Genomic DNA, 9,263 nt, shown 5'->3' with positions numbered 1-9,263 from the left:
CCTAATCTCTTGGGTGCCTTACTTCCCCTGCCTGACTTAAGCCTGAAACAATGACAGAGGGCAGTACATCCCTGTGCTGGAAAGGACAGGCTCCCTGGGTGATCAGGGCTGAGAAAGAATATATAAAATCCTGTGAAACCTGCTTTGCTAAGAATGTTCTTAATTAAATGATAAGGGTCCGAGCAAGAAATGAGTTTGTTTCCCAAAGTTCTATAGCCCTTTAGCTAACAGACTCTGACTCAGCATAGGCTCTCAGAGTTCTTTGTTATCTATTGTTTGATCCTTACTGCCTGACAATGATGAATGAGCTTTACCTGTATTCCTGTGGAAAATGAACCCAATAAAAGCCCACTGAGGAAAAAGCTCTTGGCCCTTCTCCTTTGAGAAACTGGCCACCTTTCCTCTCCAAGCAGATCATGTCTGGTAGACTTATTTTAATCTGTGGCAGCCAGGGGTACCCTGCAGGCGGAGCCCCCCCAACCTATCTCTTTTTTTTTCATAATTTATTGCCTATAATTTTTCAAAAGATTTTATTTATTTATTTTTAGAGAGGGAAGAGAGGGAGATAGAGAGAGAGAGAGAGAACATCATTGTGCGATTGCTGGGGGTCATAGTCTGAAACCCAGACATGTACCCTGACTGGGAATCGAACCTGCAACACTTTGGTTCACAGCCTGTGCTCAATCCATTGAGCTACACCAGCCAGGCCAATCCATCTCTTTATGACCCACTCCATTTCTCTTTGCTCAACATACTACTGTCTAGAATATAAATATATTGCATAACCATCTTATAAAACAACCACAATGTGAATAATGTATACAATTGTGAGAAGGGTTAGTGATGAGACATTACATCACAGGGGGACATATGGTAACAGTTCTTTGCTGGTACCATTTTTCACTCACTGTCTCAGGATTTCATGTATGGTCTTCAGTATCTTTTTCTAGAAAACAAAGAAATAGACATGTACCCACAAATCTTTAAAAATAATAATAGCATAGGGCAAGGCTATAAGTATTTTAGAAAAACTTTCCATTTTTCTTGTTTTGAAAACTTTTTGTTTGATATAATATTAAATATAGAAAATTCAATAATATTTCAAGAAATCTATATATACTTTGCACATTCTTTTTTTTTACATTTTTTCCTATATGCCTCATTTTCTAGGAATATGGATAGCTAGATAGATTATAGCTTGCCAGCTACCTAGATCTATGATAGACAAATAGACTTAGAGATCTATAGAATTATAGAACTAGATATATACATGTGAGGTCTGTCCAGAAGGTATCCAGCCATGTGATATGAAAAATAGAGACATTTATTGAAGAAGATACAAGAAACAAGAAACTGTACATAGGACAATGATGCCTCAGTCCCCTTCAGAGAAAGCGCCTTGGGACCTCACACAGCTCTCCCAATTGCCATCAGCTGCCCTGTCATATTTTCCTGAATCTCACTGATATTCTGAAATCTCTTTCCTTTTAAAGGTGATTTTAGTTTGGGGGTAAGCTAGAATTCACAAATTGACAAATCTGAGCTATAATGGGGTAAGTCATCTGGGTAATTGGATGTTTCATAAAAAAAAACCCTCTATATGAGATGTGATACATGAGCAAGTGCATTGTTGTGATGAAATTGACAAATACCAGTTGTCTATAGCTGCATCTTCTGAATCATCTGAATAATTTCCATGGAGGAATATTCAAACTCAATGCAAAATATGATGCAGATTCATTCCTCTACTTGCTCAGTCATTGTGAATGCAATGGGCACACCGTATACATGCTCACCCCAAAGCATCTACCACCTCCTCTGATTAATACAGTGAAGTTGTCATTGTTCATGGATGCACATTCCAGCCAACTCTGTTTGGCTGCCAGGTTACATCAATGTTGTAAAAACCATTCTTTTTATATTAACAATGATTGGAGTTTTTCCAGACAGATCTCATATTTTCATAAACTATTTGAGAGTGCTTTGCAGAAATTTTACCCATTTATCTTTATATATTTTCTCATGGATTTTCTAAGAGCAATCTTATTGATATAATATCATCTAATATATAGTCTATATTGCAATAGAATCAAGAGTCTGAATAATTTCCTTATAAGCTGCTTTTTTTCTCTTTGAGAATCTAATCTAAGAATAAACATTGCATTAAAGTTGGCTTATTCTCTGTGTTTTCTTTTTTATTGTATTTTTACATTACAATTTAGTCCCCTTATACTCCCAGCCTCCCAGTAATCACCATACTGCTCTCAATGTCCATGAGTCCTTTTTCTATTTTACTCTATCCCCCAACTTTCTGAACTTCTTTCCCCCTGTCATCCAGCTATCTATCTCTGAATCTGTCCCTATTTTCTTTATTAGTTCAGTTTGTTCATTGGATTCCACATATGAATGAAATCATGTGGTATTTGTCTTTCTATGACTGGCTTATTTCACTTAGTATAATGTTCTTGCACAAGATAAAATTTCCCTCTTTAATGGCCAAGTAATATTCCATTGTGTAAATGTCCCATAGTTATTTTACCCACTCATGTACTGATGGACACTTGCACTGCTTCCATATCTTGACAGTTGTAAATAACACTGCAATGAGTATAGGGGTGGTTATGTTCTTTTGAATTAGTGTTGTAGTTTCTTTCATATATATTCCCAGAAATGGGAGAGCTGCATCCAAAGGCAGATCTATTTCTATTTTTTTGAAATATCTCCCTACTGTTTTCCACAGTGGTTGCACCAAACTGCATTCCCACCAGCACTTGTTGTTTGTTGACTTATTGATGATAGTCATTCTGACAAGTGTGAGATGATATCTCACCATGGTTTTAATTTACATTTCTCTGATGATTAGTGATGTTGAGCATCTGATTTTCATATCTATCAGTCATCTGAATGTCCTTTTGGAGAAGTGTCTATTCAGGTGTTTTGCCCATTTTTTAAAAATATTTTCCTTATTTATTTTTAGAGAGAGGGGAAGGGAGAGAAAGGAGAGAAGCATCAGTGTGTGGTTGCCTCTCCTGCACCCCCAACTGGAGACCTGGCCTACAACCCAGGCATGTTCCCTGACTGGGAATCAAACCAGTTATCCTTTGGTTAGCAGGCCAGCATTCAATCTACTGAACCACATCATGCAGGCCCTTTTGTTCATATTTTTACTTTTTTTGGTATTGAGTTTTATAGGTTTTTAATCAATTTTGGTTATCAACCCCTTATCAGATGTATTGACAAATATGTTGTTCCATTCTGTGAGTTGTTTCTTTTTATTTGTTGATGATTTTCTTTGCTTTGCAAAAGCTTTTTTGTCTAATGTAATCCAAATTATCTATTTATTTTTGTTTCCCTTGCCTGGGGACTTATATCTAATAAAATATTGCTATGAGCAATGTCCAAGATTTTGCTGCTCATGTTTTCTTCCAAGATTTTTATAGTTTAGGGCCTAACATATAAAGTCTTTGATACAATTTGAATTTGTTACTTTGTGTGGTGTAAAAAGGTGGTCTTAATTTTGTATCATGCTACTTTCCTGAATTCATATATCAGTTTTAGTAGTTTCCTTGTGGAATCTTTGGAGTTCTGTAGGTACAGTATCATGTTATTTGCATATAATGACAGTTTTACTACTTCCTTTCCAGTTTGGATGCCTTTTATTTATTCTTCTTGTCTGATTGCTGTGGTTGATTGATGTAAAAAGGTTTATTTGATGTCATTTGAAGAGTTCATTTGATGTCATTTGAAGAGAAACTAATAACAAGAAAAAATGGTAGTTCAAGAGAAAGGCACAGAAAGAAAGTAGTTATAAGCCTTTTGCAGCACTTGAGAGAAGTAAATATTTCTTTTGATTGCTTGACATTCCTGAAGAGAACATCATGCATAGTTTCATGCTAACACCTGAACATCTACTTTAATGATAAAATATTTTTTCTAGAAATCAGAACTTTAATACTTAAAAAACTAGTGTGTTTTAATAAAAGCCATTTTCCAAGATGAAAGAACAGTTTGACTTATACTTTATATATTTATTTCAAAGCTTGTCACAGAAATTTAGGCATATTTTGAGACCTCACTAAATATCAGGAAATAATATTGAAAAGGAAGTAATAACTGTCATTAGCCCTTAAATTGCATTCATATTTTTAGAATATTCCTGTCATGAACAAATATGAAAACTGAGACACAAAACTGAAGTGTTAAGTCTAAGACAACCATGCATTTAAATGAAAATTCTACAAACAGTACTTCTGTATAAAGTATTATAAAACAAAACACGATATTGTTGGGTATGGAGAATAAGCTATTAAAGTCAGTGACCTAAGACTAGATAGATCACTATTTTAAAAGCTGTTTTTCCAAGGTACACTGTACATACATGTTTTAGAAATGAGCAAGGTTAGGATATGGTACTTTACCCCACTTTGATTTTACTGGCTTTATTTTGTAACAATATTTCTTTAAACATTTCATAGAAAGACACCCTTAATCGTTATAGAAACAAATATATTGTCAATTATTAAAATACAGAATTCAAGATGTAATCTCCTTTTACATTAAAAAATGTCATAGGGTTTGCCTATTAAAAATATTTTATCATGAACACCTTCAAACGCAAAAGTAAAGAAAATAGTAAAATCAACCATTATACACATATCATCTAGGTTTTATACCACAGGATAAAGTGATAGCAAAGTAAGATCACAGGGTTCTCAGCTGTGTTCTTTTTCAAGATTGTGTACTCTTTCATTTAAGCACTGATTTAGTTGAATCCCATAAATTATGGTATGTTGTCATTTCATTTTCATTCATCTCAAATTATTTCCTAATTGTATTTTAGATTTCTACTTTAACTCATAAATAATCTATAAATATGTTTAATTTTTACATATTTGTGAATTTTCCAAATATTTTTCAATTATTATTTTTAATTTAATTTAGTTTTGGTCTGAACACATACTTTTATGTTTTCAATTATTTTAATTTTATCAAAACTTATTTTATGGCCTAAAATGTGGTGTAATATCTCCTGGATTAGAAAAAAAATGCCTGGACTGTGCTATTATTGTATCCATTCTGCTATGAAAACTGTTCAGTCATATTTAAAGACACAAGTAGACTGAGAGTCACAAGACACTGAGAGTAAGAATTTATATGCTTTGATAACAATTTAACAGGACAATTTTATGTTTGTTGACAACTATGAAATAAAATATTTTATTATATATGTCTTTCATTTTTTTATTTTTCTATGATTTCCTTTTATAGTTTTTTAAAGTAATGGTTTGTGATAGGTTGAATAAATGTTTTATTTCTACATAGACATAATGAAAAGTTTGAACATTACCATTCTCACCAACGTAATATCTCTTCAAACCTTTAATATTTAAAAAAATGACTGCAGTCATATTTATTTCCATTAAAATAAGACTGACCTCTATACACACAAATTTAAGAGACATAATATCTTATGCTCAATAACTACAGTCTTCAGTTTGTTAGACCCAGTAGTATCTGTACATACATCAGTGGTTTGAGTAAAAACACACACAGTACCAAAACATCCCTGGTAAAAAATAAATTACTCATTCACATATTCTAGTCATATAAGACAGTTAATATTTTAAAAGTTATGTACCTTGAGAACTACTGGCTCGATGTACAACCAAAATGTAGTAACTTTGTTTTAAGAAAAATATCTTCCGATTACTTGGCATAAATGATTCATTTCAACATACATTTTTTTTCATCTTTTTTTTCATCTTTTTTTTTTCATCTTTTAAATAAACTACATTGATTTAAGTCTATTTATATGTAGCTTCCTAAGATATGATTAAAGACATACACAACTTCATTTTTAAACCTGCTAAACTATTGCCCCAAAGAACAACCCTGCCATTACTTTTCCAGATACAAACATATCATTTAAATTCCAGTTTTACAGCATGAGATTCAAAGTTTTTTCTCTAAAAAAAACTTAACAGATCATCCTACCTAAATTATCCAATATATTGGAGAAATTTGAGATTTGTTAAATCTTAAAATGCTTTATTAAAGCTGATACTGTATGTGGAGATTTTGATACATTAAATACTTTTAAATAATTTCATAGAAAAATTCTTTTCAATTATAAAATATATTAAACATTTATATGAAGTCCAAAAGAACACAAGTATTTTCATTATGCAGCTATTTTTAGAAAAGATACCTTTACCTTTCTACCACCCCTGAAATCCTAGGAAAAAGCTAAGATCTGACACTGTAAGTATTTGGGTATGTAAACAGATAGATCATAGGTAAGACAGATATGTTTGAGAAAATTTTCAAATTTGTATGTTTATTCTATCTCACATACCAGTTCTCACTTATATAAGAAATTACAATGACAATATTAAATAACATTGATTTCTAAATTCTGATGGTTCAAGAACTGGATGAGAGGAGAAGAAATAGAGAAAATGTTTATGGACCTTAGAGGGAGATGAAGTGTCACACATTGTTTGTTTTGCATTTGAATCAATTTTATTAGGTCCTTAGTTTTTATAAAGTATTTGTTCATGTTATCAGCCTTAGGAAAGCAGTCATTGGAGATGAAGCAAATAAATATTGAAAACAGAAAATAACTGCAGAACTGAGACACAGTGGAGGTAATGAGTGGGGCAAACAACCTTAAGCAGCATGAAGGAAGCACGTCTACTGTGAACATTGTGACCGTGCTAGATATAGACATGTGTATGTATTTCTGTATGTGTATTTATGAATGTTTCCTCATATTGTTTGCTCATATATCACATGAAATTTATTCTTTAATTCATCACTCAAATGATGCTGAAATTGGGGTTTGTTTAATGGCATTACCTTTGAAGTCTTATATTCAAAATTTAGATGGCATAAAAAACTATTCACTAGTACTTACTTCTAGCTCTTCCACCCTGAACAGCTGGTCACAGAAAAGGAAGATGCTGCCAGTAACTATGCCTGTGGACTCTACACCACTGGCAAGGAGATCATTGGTCTTTTCCTGGACTGAATTCAGAAACTGGCTGACCAGTACACAGGTCTTCAGGACTTCTTGGTTTTCCACAGCTTTGGCTGGGGAACTGGTTCTGAATTCACCTCTCTGCTGCTGGAGAGTTTCTCTGTCGATTATGGTGAGAATTCCAGAGTTCTCCATTTACTCACCCCCCCAGTTTCCACAGCTATAGTTGAGCCCTAAAACTCTATCCTCACCACCCACACCACCCTGGGGCACTCTGTGCCTTCATGGTTGACAATGAGACCATCTGCGGCATCGGTTGTAGAAATCTCAATATTGAGCACCCAACATACACTAACCTGAATAGGTTGATAGGTCTGATTGTGTCCCCCATCACTGCTTCCCTCAGATTTGATGGAGCTGGGAATGTCAATCTGACCAAATTCCAGACCAGCCTGTTGCTCTATCCCTGCATCCACTTCCCTCTGGCCACATATGCCCCTGTCCTCTCTGCTGAAGAAACCTACTATGAACAGCTTTCTGTAGCAGAGATCATGAATGTGTGCTTTGTGCCAGCAAACCAGATGGTGAAATGTGACCCTTGCCATGGTGAATCATGGGTTGCTGCCTGTTGTACTCTGGTGATGTGGTTCCCAAAGATGTCAATGCTGCCATTGCCACCATCAGGACCAGGTGTACCATCCAGTTTGTGGACTGGTGCCCCAATAGCTTCCAAGTTGCATTAATTACCAGCTTCCCACTGTAGTGCCTGGTGGATACCTGACCAACATACAGTGAGCTCTGTGCATGTTGAGCAACACCACAGACATTGCTCACTTGGGCCACAAGTTTGACCTGTTGTATACCAAGTGTGTCTTTATCCACTGGTACATGGGTGAGAGTTTTCTGAGGCCCATGAGGACATGGCTGCCCTGGAGAAGAATTATGAGGAGGTTGGTGTGGATTCTGTTGAAGGAGAGGGTGAGAAGGGAGAGAGGAATACCGAAGTTAAAGTGTCACAGCAGTGCTGCTTTTACATGGAAGCTTATTCTGTTTTAAATGTTGAAATTTTTGGTCTGATCAGTTAGTTTGCATGTAGCAGTATATACTCATGTACACTTACTGGCCTGTGCTTTAAAACACATCACCTTGTTACAAATCCTCATCTATTTCTCTGATGGGTTTGAATAAAGTATCCCCTGTCTTAAATGAAAAAAACAAAAAAAACAAAAACAAAATATAAAACGAAACCAAACAAAAAACATAACTATTCACTAGGTGGTTCATTCATATGAAACCAAACAATTACTTCAGGACATTTGTATTTTATTTAAGTTGTCATTTGCAAAATGCTTCATGCATTTCAACTGAAAATGCAAATTTCTTCACTGAAGTAATTGTTAAGTGCAGGAATGAACATTTTAATTTAATATTTTTTAGTGTTTCATGACTTTTTTTCCTATGATAGATATGATCTGAAACATTAAACACTGACATATAAAAGAAAAGTGTAAGTTAGTTTCCCATTTCTACTTAAATGTGTGAAGGGTACATATGCTTTATATTTTTATATTTTCCCTGTTTTTGAACAAGTTAAAATCTGCATTTCAATATTTATTGCCATTCCTAAAAATAATTTTAATAAATGTTTTAAGTGATTTAAAATATTTTATCACTATATTGTATGTAAATTACCAAGTTCTCCCATAGATAAAAACATATGTTCATATATAGATTTATATAAAATAAAGTGTTTTCCCATTGCTTCTCAGCCTTTTGGCTAAGATCAAGTATAGTATCTGTTCTTATCAGTTTAAAATGTTTTCCCTGAATTATTTCATATGGTGAATCTACATTATTATATTTATTACCTTACACATTCCACAATGAAACAAAACATATTTATAGTGAAGAGTAAGTTTCTATCATAATTAATTAAGCTGTTAATCTCAAACATGGCATCCAAGATAACACAGAGAAGGCAAGGAACAACTTGAATCATAGAGTTTTGTAATATTTTTACTGATAACTTGTCACCACCATCAATGAAGCAATTTATATCTTCTATATAACCTGAGTTAGGAGAGGACACTTGAACAGTCTTCATATCATTGAGACTATATCACTCAACTATCTTCCCATTTTCTTCCAATTTTCTACCATCTGTCTAGATAGTGACATATCAGATAACACAGAAACACTCATTAGGAAAAACAGAAAGACAGATTAAAAAAAAACAAGAAAAGTAGGAGGTTGCTCACCTAAAGGTGACTTGTCACCTCATGAA

At 33.9% G+C, this 9,263-nt stretch overlaps 2 pseudogenes; both read left to right on the top strand.

Moving 5' to 3' along the window:
* Positions 1-1,548: 1,548 nt before the first annotated feature.
* LOC123818687 lies at positions 1,549-8,064 on the top strand (annotated as a pseudogene).
* Positions 8,065-8,736: 672 nt separating this feature from the next.
* LOC123818969 lies at positions 8,737-8,852 on the top strand (annotated as a pseudogene).
* The last annotated feature ends 411 nt before the right edge of the window (positions 8,853-9,263 follow it).

This window comes from Phyllostomus hastatus, unplaced genomic scaffold (assembly GCF_019186645.2).
Source record: "Phyllostomus hastatus isolate PE091 unplaced genomic scaffold, TTU_PhHast_1.1 phas_contig_29, whole genome shotgun sequence".
Lineage (NCBI taxonomy): Eukaryota > Metazoa > Chordata > Mammalia > Chiroptera > Phyllostomidae > Phyllostomus > Phyllostomus hastatus.
The sequence above is the reverse complement of the archived record's forward strand: the minus strand, read 5'-3'. Positions and strand labels throughout refer to the sequence as shown.